This window comes from Panthera leo, chromosome D4, assembly GCF_018350215.1.
Source record: "Panthera leo isolate Ple1 chromosome D4, P.leo_Ple1_pat1.1, whole genome shotgun sequence".
NCBI lineage: Eukaryota > Metazoa > Chordata > Mammalia > Carnivora > Felidae > Panthera > Panthera leo.
This window is the reverse complement of record NC_056691.1, coordinates 56452349-56465516: the sequence shown is the minus strand read 5'-3', so window position 1 is coordinate 56465516 and position 13168 is coordinate 56452349. Positions and strand designations below refer to the sequence as shown.

The 13168-nt window shown below is 46.4% G+C and overlaps 1 long non-coding RNA gene across 4 annotated transcripts in view; it reads right to left on the bottom strand.

The window, feature by feature from the left end:
* LOC122204641 overlaps nucleotides 1–10579 on the bottom strand; it is a 132729-nt gene extending 122150 nt beyond the window's left edge. For all 4 annotated transcript variants that reach the window (XR_006195717.1, XR_006195719.1, XR_006195718.1 and 1 more), the window contains exons 1-2: nucleotides 10429–10579; nucleotides 4809–4888 (exon numbers count right to left, since the gene is read on the bottom strand). This is a non-coding gene — a long non-coding RNA (uncharacterized LOC122204641). The remainder of the gene's footprint in view (nucleotides 1–4808; nucleotides 4889–10428) is intronic.
* Between the last annotated feature and the right edge of the window lie 2589 nt (nucleotides 10580–13168).

Here is a 13168-nt window from a genome sequence, read left to right as displayed (position 1 = left end):
CAGTAAGAAATTGGAGGGGAAAAAAGGGATCCAGTAAGAGAGAAGACTGAGAAGCAGTAGCCAGGGAGGAAGGTGGGAAAAGGAGAAAAGTGTTGTATACCGTAAGCCAAGAGAGGAAAAGTACTGCAAGGAGAAAGTGAGCAACTGAGTGAAAAGTTGTGAACTGGCCAAAGAAAGTAAGGACTCAGAATTGACCATTAGATTCAGCAACATAGAAATCATTCATGCCTTGAGAAGAATAGACTCTTGTGAATGATGGATGTGAAGGCATGACTGGGATGGATTCAAGAAAAAATGGAAGGAAAACAAATGGTGACAGCAAGTGTAATCAGTTCTTTAAAGGAAGTTTGTTTCACAGAGATGCAGAAAAATGGGGAAATAGAAAGTGGGACCCAAAGAGGACTTTTTTTTAAAAAGGTGAGAGACACCAATAACAACAACAAAATCTGATTTAATGGCCAAATTATGGAAACTGCCCAAGTGTCCATCAGCTGACGAATGGATAAAGAACATGTGGTATATACATACAATTACTCAGCCATAAAAAAGAATGAAATCTTGCCATTTGCAATGACATGGGTGGAGCCAGACAGTATTATGCTAAGTGAAATAAGTCACAGAAAGCCAAATACCATATGATTTCACTCATTTGTGGAATTTAAGAAAGCAAAAGGAAAAAAACAGGCAAACCAAGAAACAGATCTGAACTAGAGAAAACAAACTGATGGTTACCAGATGGCAGGTGAGTGGAGGGAAAGGTGAAATAGGTGATGGGGATTAAGGAGTACATTTGTTGTGATGAGCACTGGGTGTTGTATGAAGTGTTGCATCACCATATTGTACACCTGAAACTAATATTACAGTGTATGTTAACTAACTAGAACTAAATAGAACTAGAACTTAAGTTAAAAATTTAAATAAAATAAAAATGCACAGAGGAACTACTTAGACATTTTTTCCAAATAAGACATTTGAATGGCAAACAGGTACATGAAAAGATGCTCAACATCATTATCAAGGAAATGCAAATCAAAGCCACAATGAGAAATCATCCCACACCTGTTAGAATGGCTATAACCAAGAAAACATGAGATGAGTGTTGGTGAGGATGTAGAAAAAAGTGAACATTTGTGTACTGTTGGTGGGCATTTAAATTGGTGCAACCATTATGAAAAATAGTATGCAAGTTAAAAAAAAGTGAGAGACATAGCATGCTGGATATTGACTGAAATGATGCAGTCAGGAGGGATAAATTGATGATAAGGGAGAGCAAGGGGAGAACTGCTGGAGCAATGAGGTGGTGTAGAAGCAGGCAATGGGATCAAATGCCCTGTCCAGAAGATGGCATTGGATAAAAGCACAGATGCTTTACTGGTGGTAAGTAGAAGGTAGTATTGAGGAAAGACAGTGTGGCTTACAAGAAAGATTCCATCACATGTAACAGAATGTGGGCAAAGACCCAAAAGGGTAAAGTGAGGAACAAGGAAGGGACCATGGCTGGGGATGGAGAGAGGGGTATGGAGACCAAAACCAAAAGCCAAAGGTGGAGATGAATTCTGGAAGTTAACTATAGCAAATTACTCTTAGAGCCTATGGTGTGGGTATGCAACAAAGAGGCTATGTGGGCATAAAAAGGTGTTTCCCATTGATGATCACATGTATGAAGGTGCTCTCAGAAGACTGGAGCACTAGGAGAGATTTCAGGGATGTTCTAGATGTGTGGAGCATAGTGCATGAGACTACAGACAAAGAGGGCAGGTACAACATTCTGGTTTTCAGAGAGTAGGGATGTTTAGGGAGTATGAGAAGAGAACTGGAAGGCAGAAAGAGGTTATCCTGAGTGGATGAGATGGACATCTGTTTTGGACACTTCATATCTGTCAGAAGGTAACACCTCTGCATTCCCACCTTCTGACCTACCATACAGGAGCCAAGAGCTAAAGGAAGTACAAGAAGTACAACAATCTCCCTAAAATATGGTATGAGGGACTGTGGGATGCCTCTGCCTCACTGATTTATAAGGAAATCCAGGATGACTCAACATCTCATCAAACCAAGAAGTGGTAGCAGGACTCTCTTGCATGATAGGACCCCAGCACTTAGCACAATATGTCCACTGCTAGCAGGGTCCAGAAACAGAGGATGGGAAGAAGTATGAATGTGTCCCTCCTGTGAATGTTGATTCTATGTCTAATGGAAGAGGACCCAGCCCCTGTTGTGGCCCCCAAGGTGAGGAGATACAAGGCCCAGGTCTGTTGAGCCAATAAACTCCAAAAACCAAAGGAGATCCCTGTGACAGGCACATCCTTCCTGCCTGGTGGGAGTTGGGCAGAGAGCCCCACAGCAAGGAGACAAGAGGGGGACCCAGAGTGAAGGGAATGACCCAGAAAGGTCATGTGGTAAGCCAAGGTTAATGTGCACACATCCTGACTTAGGTGGAACAGGTCCTTTCCATGGCCCCCAAGGATCCTAACTGCCGCAGAGCAGCATGATTTCATAGCACTGACCATAGTGCTACAACAAAGGGTTGAGGGCATAAAGATGATATGTAACCAACACCTTCAGGATTCTCAGTTTTCAGCAAAGTCAAGAGCTAAGCAAAGACAGGGTCAGAGCCTGTGACTCACGCAAGACGTTAAGGAATGAAGCCTTGCCCATCCCATCTCATAACCCTAGCACAAACCTCACTCTCTAGCTTAAGAGTAAATCCAGCATAAAAGGCCTCATGGAGGACACAAACTCAAGCATCTACTACTCCAGAATTGGTAGTAGATGCTAGGAATAAATGGGTGCTTGCTAGGGAACTCTGGAGTTCACCTCTGGCCCTCTGAGGTAACATGTCATGGTGAAAGGTCCTGACCTTCTGGAGCCCTCTCCTTGATCTCTGCAGAGGGCACCTGAGAAGTCTATGGAGAGAATTTCAGGCAAGTGACCACGTGCAGTGGAGGAGAGTGGCTTCTCCACAAAATCACTTCTGTCAAAACACAGAGTCCTAGAAGATAGAGACCATGACTGCTTCATTTTTGTACCTGCTTACCATAGCCCATCCTGGGAGAGCAGTGAACACAGAATGAGAACAGGAATAAACCCCACAGATGCTACTCTCTGCACCATGTAAGAGGGGGCTGGGCTTCTGCTCTTTACCAGCCATCCAAAGCCTAATGCTCCACCTGGGCTCAGGGGCCCATCTGTCACAGAATGAAGAACAAGAATGATTCCTGTGTCCCATGTAGGGAGAAGAAAGAAGGGAAGACAGCCTGGACTTCAGGTGGGGATATGAGCAATGAGCACAATGTAGGCATGTAAGGTGCTAGGGGACACAGAGGACCAGATCCCTGATAGGTCTGGCTGGGCTTGCAGAGGACTGTTCATTCCCATCCATCCCCAGAGACAGTGAGGCCAGGACCCTGAATACTTGGTTTGGATGAGAGCATGAGGAGGGAAAGGGGGCCTGGGAAGGGGCCAGAGGGAGATCTCTGTTTCCAGAAGGAGGGGTGGGCCCTGCCAACTGCCCCCTCCCCCTTTCCTGCTTTGCCGCTCTTCTCCACTGCAACTTCTCTGGATCCAGGGCCAGGCAAGGCACACATTGGGGATTTTCCTGAAGGTATCACTCCTGAGGTCAAGCCTGCTACAGAAAGCGCAGGGGCAGGACCCTGGGCAGGCAGCTGGACCCATGGGAATCCAGATGGCGGGAAGAGAATGGGAACGAAAGCCATTCCTTGCGGTAAATAGTGCTGGCAGCTGGGGAGTGTCAGGAGAGAGGGGAGGGGTAAAGTGAGAGTCCAGAGCAGAATCTCACACATAGTCAAAGACACAGGACACAGACATCCAGCCACAAAGAGACACAAACACAAGGACACAAATTCAATGATGCCACTCCAAAACTAATTCAGAGTACCCAGAGACAGGTCCAGGAAACACACCTACATAGACTCAAGAACACCCTGAGTCAGACATGTGGGAGCAGACAGACACTGGCACAAGCACACATGCAGACACAGAGACAGGCTTCACACACGTAAACAGACACAGACCATCTTGCAGACCTACCAACACAAATGCAGTCCAACCAAATCTATCCATTAAAGTTGCTCTCCTCCATAAAGCCTCCTAGGCCACCTCAAACCAGGCCTGTCTCTCCCCCCTCTAAGCTCTGCTTTGTAATTTCTATGTCATTCCTTGTCCTTTAATAAGGATAGTCTTGGCACAGAACAGGTGAACACAAGGGAAAGGAAGCAAAAATAATATAAAAATAGGGAGGGGGATAAAACATAAGAGACTCTTAAATATGGAGACCGGAGGGTTACTGGAGGGATTTTGGGAGGGGGGATGGGCTAAATGGGTAAAGGACATTAAGGAATCTACTCCTGAAATCATTGTTGCACTATATGCTAACTAATTAGATGTAAATCAGGGGCACCTGAGTGGCTCAGTCGGTTGAGCGTCAGACTTCAGCTCAGGTCATGATCTCGCATTTTGTGAGTTCGAGCCCCACGCTGGGCTCTGTTCTGACAGCTCAGAGTCTGGAGCCTGCTTCAGATTTTGTGTCTCCCTCTCTCTCTGACCCTTCCCTGCTCATGCTCTGTCTCTCAAAAATGAATCAATGTTAAAAAAAAATTTTAATTAGATGTAAATCAAAAAATAAAATAAAATAAAATAAAATAAAATAAAATAAAATAAAATAAAATAAGGATAGTCTTAGATTCACATGCATACCTCTGGTCTCAACAACTTGGCTATGTGCTTTCAAAGAAATGACAAGGTCAGCAAGTGAGTCCACTGCCCTCCTCGGCAGCCCCATTCCTCACCTACACATCCATCTCTATCCCCGGTAGCGTCTCCAGTTTACTGCAGGTCCTGAACCCCAGCGTCTCAGCAGATATAGACTCTAAGGAAAGAATAAAGCAGACATATCCTTTCCAAGTAATGCTGGTGGGTATTACCTCCCAAAATCTTTACTTTGCCTTATGCTTACCAGTCTACCTCCAATGTGTAACCACTACATCAGTGCTATTTTAAGCATAATGCTAACCTTTTTTTTTTAACATTTATTCATTTTTTAGAGAGAGAGAGAGAGAGAGAGAGAGAGAGAGCGCATGAGTGGGGGAGGGGAAGACAGAGTGGGAGACACAGAATCCCAAAGCAGGCTTCAGGCTCCGAGCTGTCAGTACTGAGCCCAATGTGGGGATGAACCCATGAACCGCGAGATAATGACCTGAGCCGAAGTCAGACACTCAACTGACTAAGCCACCCACATGCCCCAACCTAACACTAATCTTAACTATAGATAACTAGACACAGAGTAATGTCTGCACCTGTACTAGGCCCACAAGTAGCACACGTTTATGACAGTATAGATCATCTGCACTCCAGGAACTCAGTAGCTCCTTCAGTAACTACCTGCACAGTCTTCAGGGTAGGATGTCTCTGGAGGGCTCAGTGTTCAGTGGAATCCAGGAGCACCAAGGTCCCCAGGCCCTTTGACCCTCCTTAGCCAGAAAAGCCTACAGGGGCCCAGTCTACTCCAAGCCCTGTTCTGGGATTATCCCAGCCCCTCAGCTGGAATTCCCACCATACCCTTCCCTGGCTCCTGCCTGCCAAGCTGGGAGCATCTGTTGCCCTGGAACACCATATCAGGAGGGAGCAAATGTGCCAGAGACGTGGGCCTGAAGAGATGTGGGGATTTCCAGGCTCTTGCAACACCCCAACCTAGGACCTTTACCCCAGAACCTGGTCCAAGTACCTGTCCTAAATAGGTAGTGGGCCTGCTACACTGGGGAGAGTAGGGGTGAATTAGTACACTTCCTCTCCCCCTAATCCAGGATGTCAACCAGGTGAAATAACCAGGTTATTAACAATGAACTCATCAGCAGAGGTAAAACTGAAGTCAACCATGTGTACCTCCCTTACCCGTTACCTCTCAACATCACCAGGACCTCTAGTATAGGATTCCTTCACACCTCGGCCACCCTAGAGATTGTCAAACACTATTTAGGCTCTATCAGGAACTCACCAAGCCAAAATCTTCACCCAACAGACTGTAACTCTTAGGTGGGCGCTCAAAACTCAGATGTGCAGCCATCCGAGCTTGTGTCCCCTTCCCCAATGTCTACATCGAGCCTGGTCTGAGTACCAAGAGCGGGGCTTGGTTCAGGGCTTCAAGCTCCTAAATATGCCCATGAAGTGCTTGAGAAATTAACAAAATTAGTTTTAACCCTTGAAAAACAAATGGTAGTTATTGTCAAGAACTTTGCAAGGGCTGGAATTTTACTGTATTTTTTTTTAATTTTTTAAAATGTTCATTTATTTTTGAGACAGACACAGAATATGAGCAGAGGAGGGGTAGAGAGAGAGAGGGAGACAGAATCCAGAGCAGGTTCCAGGCTCTGAGCTGTCAGCACAGAACCCGACGTGGGGCTTGAACTCCCGAGCTGTGAGATCATGACCTGAGCTGAAGTCGGACGCTTAACCAACTGAGCCACCCTGGCACCCCTATTTTACTCTATTTTTAAGGTTAACAAGCTATCCTGTTCTATTTCATGAATGCTGGCAGAAGACAAAAGGCTCCTGAATCAGATATAAAGGGTTTTATCACTCACAGAACAGTCATAGCAAGAGCTTTAGCATGTTTTTTGTGTGTGTCAGTTCCCCTTGTCTATCAAATGCCTTGGGTGTAGCACAGAATGATAGATGACTGTTCATTCAGTGGGTTGTGTTACAAGAGAGGAATGCTAAGGTTTGGGGTCTCACTGCTTTTACAGTAAGAAAAAGCAAAGTTGATCTTTGTCGGGGTGGGGGGGGAGTTGCCTTATCTTTCAAGGTTGCTTGTTGCAAACACAATTCTGAGAAATGGCCTGGAAAACAGTCATGGTCTTACATTCTTGACATACCCAGTAAAAAAAAACATTCAGGAATGCTAAGAGCCCATAGTAGGCTGTCTCTCTCAACCATAATTAGCAACGGGTAAAAAACAATGGTGAGGGGAAAAAAATGTTTTCCATGTGCTGGAAGACCTAGGAGAGACAGGTTAAAAAGAAAATCAGTTCACAAAGATGCCACAAATTATGCTTAATGATAACTTCTTCAGCTGATAAGTGGAATTGGGGTTTTCTGTGTCCTTATTAAAGAAGAAAAGAGATATAGAACATATTATCATAGAGACAATGTGAATGTTGAAGAATTTGTGGTAACTTGAGAAGGGCTTAAAAAAACTTTACGGGTCAGGGGGGTAAGTGGTGTTAAATCCCACTGGGACAAGAAAGTAGATAGGCCCACGTGGCTGAATAAAATGGAAGAAATGAGATCAGATGACAACCTAAACCTTTCCTTGGTACTGTTTGTGGAGAAAGTAAGTCTCTAAGGTGGCCTTCCCCCATGTTCCCACCTCCTTGTGTTCATGCTTTGTGTAATCCCATCCTCTTTAGTGTGGACAGACCTGTGCTTTGATTGTAATTAACAAAACATGGAATAATAATAGGCTGTTATTCCTATACTTCTGTAAGACTGTCTTCTAGCATACTCATTCTCAGACATTTCTTTATGGCTTGATAAACTGGCCGTGTTGGGAAAGTCCATATACCCTCTAGGAACTGTAGGTGGCTTTTAGACATTGAACGTGGCCTCCAGCTTAGAGGGCCCCCAGGGTCCCCAGTCCTATGAATGCAAAGAAATGAATTCTGCCAACAACCTGAGTGAGCTTGGAGGATTCTTCCCCATTCAAGCCTCCAGATGAGAACACAGCCCAGCCAATACTTTGCATCCTTGTCAGACCACAGAGGACTAAGCTGGAATCTTAACTCACTGAGACTTTGAGATCATATATTATGTATTATTTTAAACTACCACATTTGTGGTAATTTGTTGCACAGTAATAGAAAACTAATAAACTGCTGCAGCCATGACAGTTAAGAGAAGTGTCTGACAGTAAGGCACATGTGGCCAGCATGCAGTTTGTGTGTGTGCAAGGTACCTGCTTAAAGTTCAGTGAGATTATTTATAAGGGAAAGTGGAGGTAGGAGGAAGAGGGGCTGTTCCACAGTATGAGCCAGGGAAGAAATAGGGAAGGAGAAGGCATCTAGGTAACCCTTCTCCTTCAGTTCATTCTATAAAGACACATAGCTGTGGAGTCTGTGGCCCTCCTAATAGGCTGGAACGATCTCATCCTGCATATTAAATGTAAATTACTATTCTGTCCCTTCATTTGATTTTTTATATGAGAACAGCAGATATCTGTGAAAGGCTCAAAAATATAACTAATGGTAACCTTGTAGAAAATGGGGAGGGATGTCCCCCAGGAAGTAATAAAGTAAAAGAACCTCTGAGAAGAGAAGTAGGGGAAACAACCCAAATCAGTAAGTTTCACAGATAGAAAAAGGAGCTCCAGATTTTCGTTAAGTTCAGGAAGGAGGAACAATCAGAATAGTTCCCACTGCTTTACACAGGACAAGTGTTGAATAAATCTTTCTTAAAGAAATGCTGCAAAGATGATTGGGGGAAGCAAAGAGTTTATTTGAGATCACAGTGTCAGTATCCTCTCTGTAGTTCAAAGTGGGCCAGAAGGGTCTGAGAAGACCAATTCTTCAGAACTTGTTTCTAGAAACAATGTAATCACGAACTCATCATATCCAATGTGTTTCCTCAGAGATTGGTGACTTGGGGTTAGCAAGGATGATGATAGGTAACCAATACAACAGAAATGGGTCATTTCTTTGATCACAGGAGAGAGGTATCCAATTTTATAATTTATCCAGCTTCCATACCATATCACATTTCTTTTGGATATATATGTCAGAGTAGAAAAGCTGGGTCATGTGAAAATTCTTTTTAATTTTTTGAGGAACCATGAAACATTTCTACAGCACTTTACATTTCTATCAGCAATGTACCAGCATTCTAATTTCTCCAGATCCTCCCACTATTTTCCATATTTTTTGAGAATAGTGCTGGTTAGCTATTTACATATCTTCTTTGAAGAAATATCTATTCACATCCTTTCCATTTTTGAACTGAGTGTAGTTTTTATTGTTGTTGACTTGTAGGAGTTCTTTATACATAGTAGATATAAATCACTTACCAGATATATTATTTGCAAATATTTTTCCCCATTCCATGGGTTGTCCCCCCACTCTCTTGAGTGAATCCTTTGACACACAAAAGTATAAATTTTAAGGAAGTCCAATTTTTCTGTTTTTTCTCGTCTGCACTTTTGATGTTGTTATACTTAAGAAACCATTGCCAAATCCAAAGTTGTGAAGATATTTCCCTGGTTTCTTTCCTAAGAGTCTTATATAGTTTTACCTTTTCAACTGAAGCAAACATACATTCTTGCTTCTCTTTTTGATATCTCTTCCCAAATAAAATCTGAAAAATAGATTTCATGATTCCAAACTTTGTAATCTTTTTCAAATTGCTTAACGTCTCTGAGTCTCAATTTAATTATCCCCGGAGGGATAATTTTACAAGGTTGTTGTAAGAGTTCTATATTTAAACATAGCTAGTATGTATAATGCCTAGCACACTAGAGCTCAATAATCCTATGTAGTCTTCTTCCTTCCTTCAAAGAACTTTCTCTTCCAGGACCTGCCAGCATCAATTATTCCACCTATCTTACTGCTTGCTTATGGATAGTCAAGCCCAGGGCCCCAAGTCTCCTATCTTAGCTTCAGAGGGCTCACTTGTCCTCCCTTCCCTTATGTCTTTTGCTCTAATAGAAGTTCCTGCCTCCACAAATATCCAGCTTCGAGACAACCTGGGCTACCACGGAAAATACATTTTCTAACGGGGTCGGGGAAGGAATGGACAAAGGCAGCAGCCCCACAGGGCCCCAGCCTCTCGATCACCTTGGAGGGGCACAATTTAGGGCACACCAAGCCCTAAAAAGGTCAAGGCTAAAGTCCTTTGGGCATATGGGAAGTTACTCCTGGCCTAGATCCCGCAGCAGGATCCTCTCCTTCCAGTCAGAGGTTCATTCCAGGCAGTTCCAGGGCACAGTCTAAGGTATTCCTTTATACAGCGGTCCTCTGTGGGGTCCATCCCCACCGCGCAGGCTCCTGAGGCTCCCCTGTGTTCTCAAACGGTCTTCCACTGAGACACCACCAGAGACCACCCTTGGCCTCCGGTAGTTATACAGAAGGTCTCTGTGGGTAGGCAGTGCGTCCACGCTGTGCCTCCCCATGGCAGCAAATGCAGAGACAGCCCTGGGAGTCTCCGTTCACACAGGGGTCCTCCATGGGGGCGGCTCCCTGCACGCCTCCGGAACTTTCCCAAGGGGCAGAGGCAGAGACACTCGGAGGGTTATCTACTTACACAGGGACTCCCTTAGGGGCGGCTCCCACACAACACCTCAGAGTCCCCGGAGGGTTGTCCGCGGCCCGCAGACCCGTCCCGTAGGGTGCCTGCCGTGTCCCCGCCGCCCCCGCCCCCGCTTACCGGGACCGTCACGGTGCGGGACGCGGGTCCGGGGTCGGCAGACTCTACACCGCGGACCCCGCGCCGCCCATGGCCACTCGGGAGCCGGCGTGCTGGGGCCGAGCGCCGGGAGCAGGCGGCGCAGGCGGAGCAGCAGGCTGAGGCGGCGGCGGCGGCGGCGGCGGCGGCGGCGGCGGCGGCGGCGGCGGCGGCGGCGGCGGCGCGCGCTCCCCAGCACACCCACCCTCCCTGTCTCCCGCCCCGTGCGGCTGCGGCGCGTGCGCCCGCGCCAGAAGACCTCCGCGGGCCGGTGGGCGCGCGTCGCGCTCCGCCCTCCCGCGCCTCGAGGCACGGCCCTCGCAGCTTAGCTTGGCGACCTCGCGCAGGAATGAGGCGCTGAGGGACCGCAGGAAGGCGGCGCCCGGCTCCGACGACCTGTGGGTCCGGGTGCCAGTGGGCGCCCCCGACCAGCTCCCCGCTCTGCGGCGCCGGGTCTTCGGCAGCCGGGCAGCCAACGGCAAGGTCAGTGCCGGCCCGAGGAGGCGTCTCGGAAGGGGGCTCCGCGGCGGCTCGTGGCTCCTGCCCGCCCGCCGAGGCGAAGCGTCCTGCAGCCCGCACCTGCCTGGGGAGGTGAGAATGACTCATCCAAGCGGCCTCGGCCGGGGGCCCTCTCCTCTCTCGCCAAGCCCAGCTGCCCAGTCAGGCGTCCGGGGGGACGACCCGCGCGTTAGGGCACTCACCTTCGCAGTACCCCACTGCGGAGTGTCTCAATGAGCCTTCACAAAGCGCCCTGCTGCCCCCACTCTTCCTGCGCGCTGCTTTCAGAGGTTATTGGTCTTCGTCCCCAGCAGCAAAGCTGTACCTTGTTGTGACCCACTCGCTCTGCTGCTGCAGCCACATCCCTCATCCCTCATTCCTTAAGTTTCATTGTCATGAAACTTACCAATAAGGAATATAAAGGACAGTACTATATATATAGCTATCCACCTTTAAACAAAATGCCAGATACTAAACACTACGTGTATTAATTTAAACTTCCCAACATGACCATGAAATCCTAAATTTCATTGCTTTGATTATACAGATGCAGAAAGTGAGGCACAGAGAAATTAAGCAACAAGCCTAAGGTCACATAGCTAATACATGGAATCTAGGTATTCTGACTCCACAGCCCATTCTCCTATTTGTTTTACTGTACTGACTCCAGGGCTGCCTTGAGGATGTGCATCAACCCACAGGAATATTTTTTTTTTTTTGCAAGGATACTGATTATGTAAATAATTTTACTAAAATTTGTGTTACAGAATTCATGGTCCTATGTGAGGTATACTTCCATATTAGTTTGCTATCATATCAGTGCAGGTAAAGATTCTTGGTACTGTCTATGTACCACCTCTTTCTATGTACCATGTCTTTATTTCAGATGCACCATGCTGGCTAATTTTACACCCCACATATGAGGGAAAGGTAATGATAGTATTATTATTCATAAAGCCAAAACTTTTCAGAACCTGTGTGTCTTGAAATAATATAGGTCTTCTTGCCTAATTTCCTAATACCATTTATTTTATTTTTTTAAATTTTGTTCATATTCATTTTTTTTAACATTTATTTACCTTTGAGAGACAGAGAGAGGCAGAGCATAAGCAGGGGAGGGGGTGAGAGAGAGACAGAATCTGAAGCATGCTCTAGGCTCTGAGCTGTTTGTTAGCACAGAGCCCAACGCAGGGCTTGAACCCACAAACTCCAAGACCATCACCCAAGCCGAAGTCAGACGCTCAACCGACCGAGCCACCCAGGCGCCCCCTAATACCATTTATTTAATGAAAGTTATATCATTACTTATGACACCACATCATCCATCTTGCCAGCTGTGAATACTGGCTTCTCAAGTTCTCTCAAAACTTAAAATTAAAAAAAAGAAAATAGGGGAACAAGTTAGATGGAGAAGTAGGGACACTTGGATTTTCCTCATCCCTCAAACACAGCTGTATTGAGGTCAGATCACTTGGAACACCCAGGAAATAGATTTGTGGAGCAGCAGAAGGATCTCCACAGTTGGAGGGAAACAGCTTGGCAGGATCGAGGTGCATGTGAGTTGGGGGAGATAAAAGGTGCAGCTACAGAGGAGAGGGAACACTTTCTGTGGAGAGACAAAAAGAGAAAGAGAGGGGTTGTGAAAGTGTGGCATTGAGTTAGCATAAGAGGAAAACCTCTCTGGACCATGGGCTGGGCAGTGAGAAGTACAGAGTGTACTAGTTCTTTTTTGCAAACAGCCTTTGGAGCTGAAACTGAAGTTTTCGAAGTGCGCAACTTTCTCTGGAGCAGGGCCTTGGTGCACACTCCTAGGAAGCAGGGAGCTGACTCTGGAGTGCATAATGTGGTGTAGTGATCTCTGGTGTGCACTGGGAGAGAACAGTCCCCTTCTCAGAATACTCTGGGAAAAGGGTCTATTGCCTCCCCAAGGACAAAAGACCCTTTAGGTACCAGCCAAAGGCATTTCCTCATCAGGGTGAAGAGGCTCTTCTCCAGAGGAGGGGAGCGGTTCTGTGCAGTGCTGGGTCCTTTAAGACTTTAGGTTTTGATTCCCAGCCAAGCACCAAGAAGAAGATGCAGGAGAATTGTGATGCAGGGCATGCTGACTGCCCTTGCTCTTCTGTAAGGGCTACCTGAACAGCATGGGTTGAGATCCCTGGTCCCAGGAGGAGAGATTGGGATGATGCCATTTCCCCCCTCAACACCAGCTTTGTGGGACTTCAGA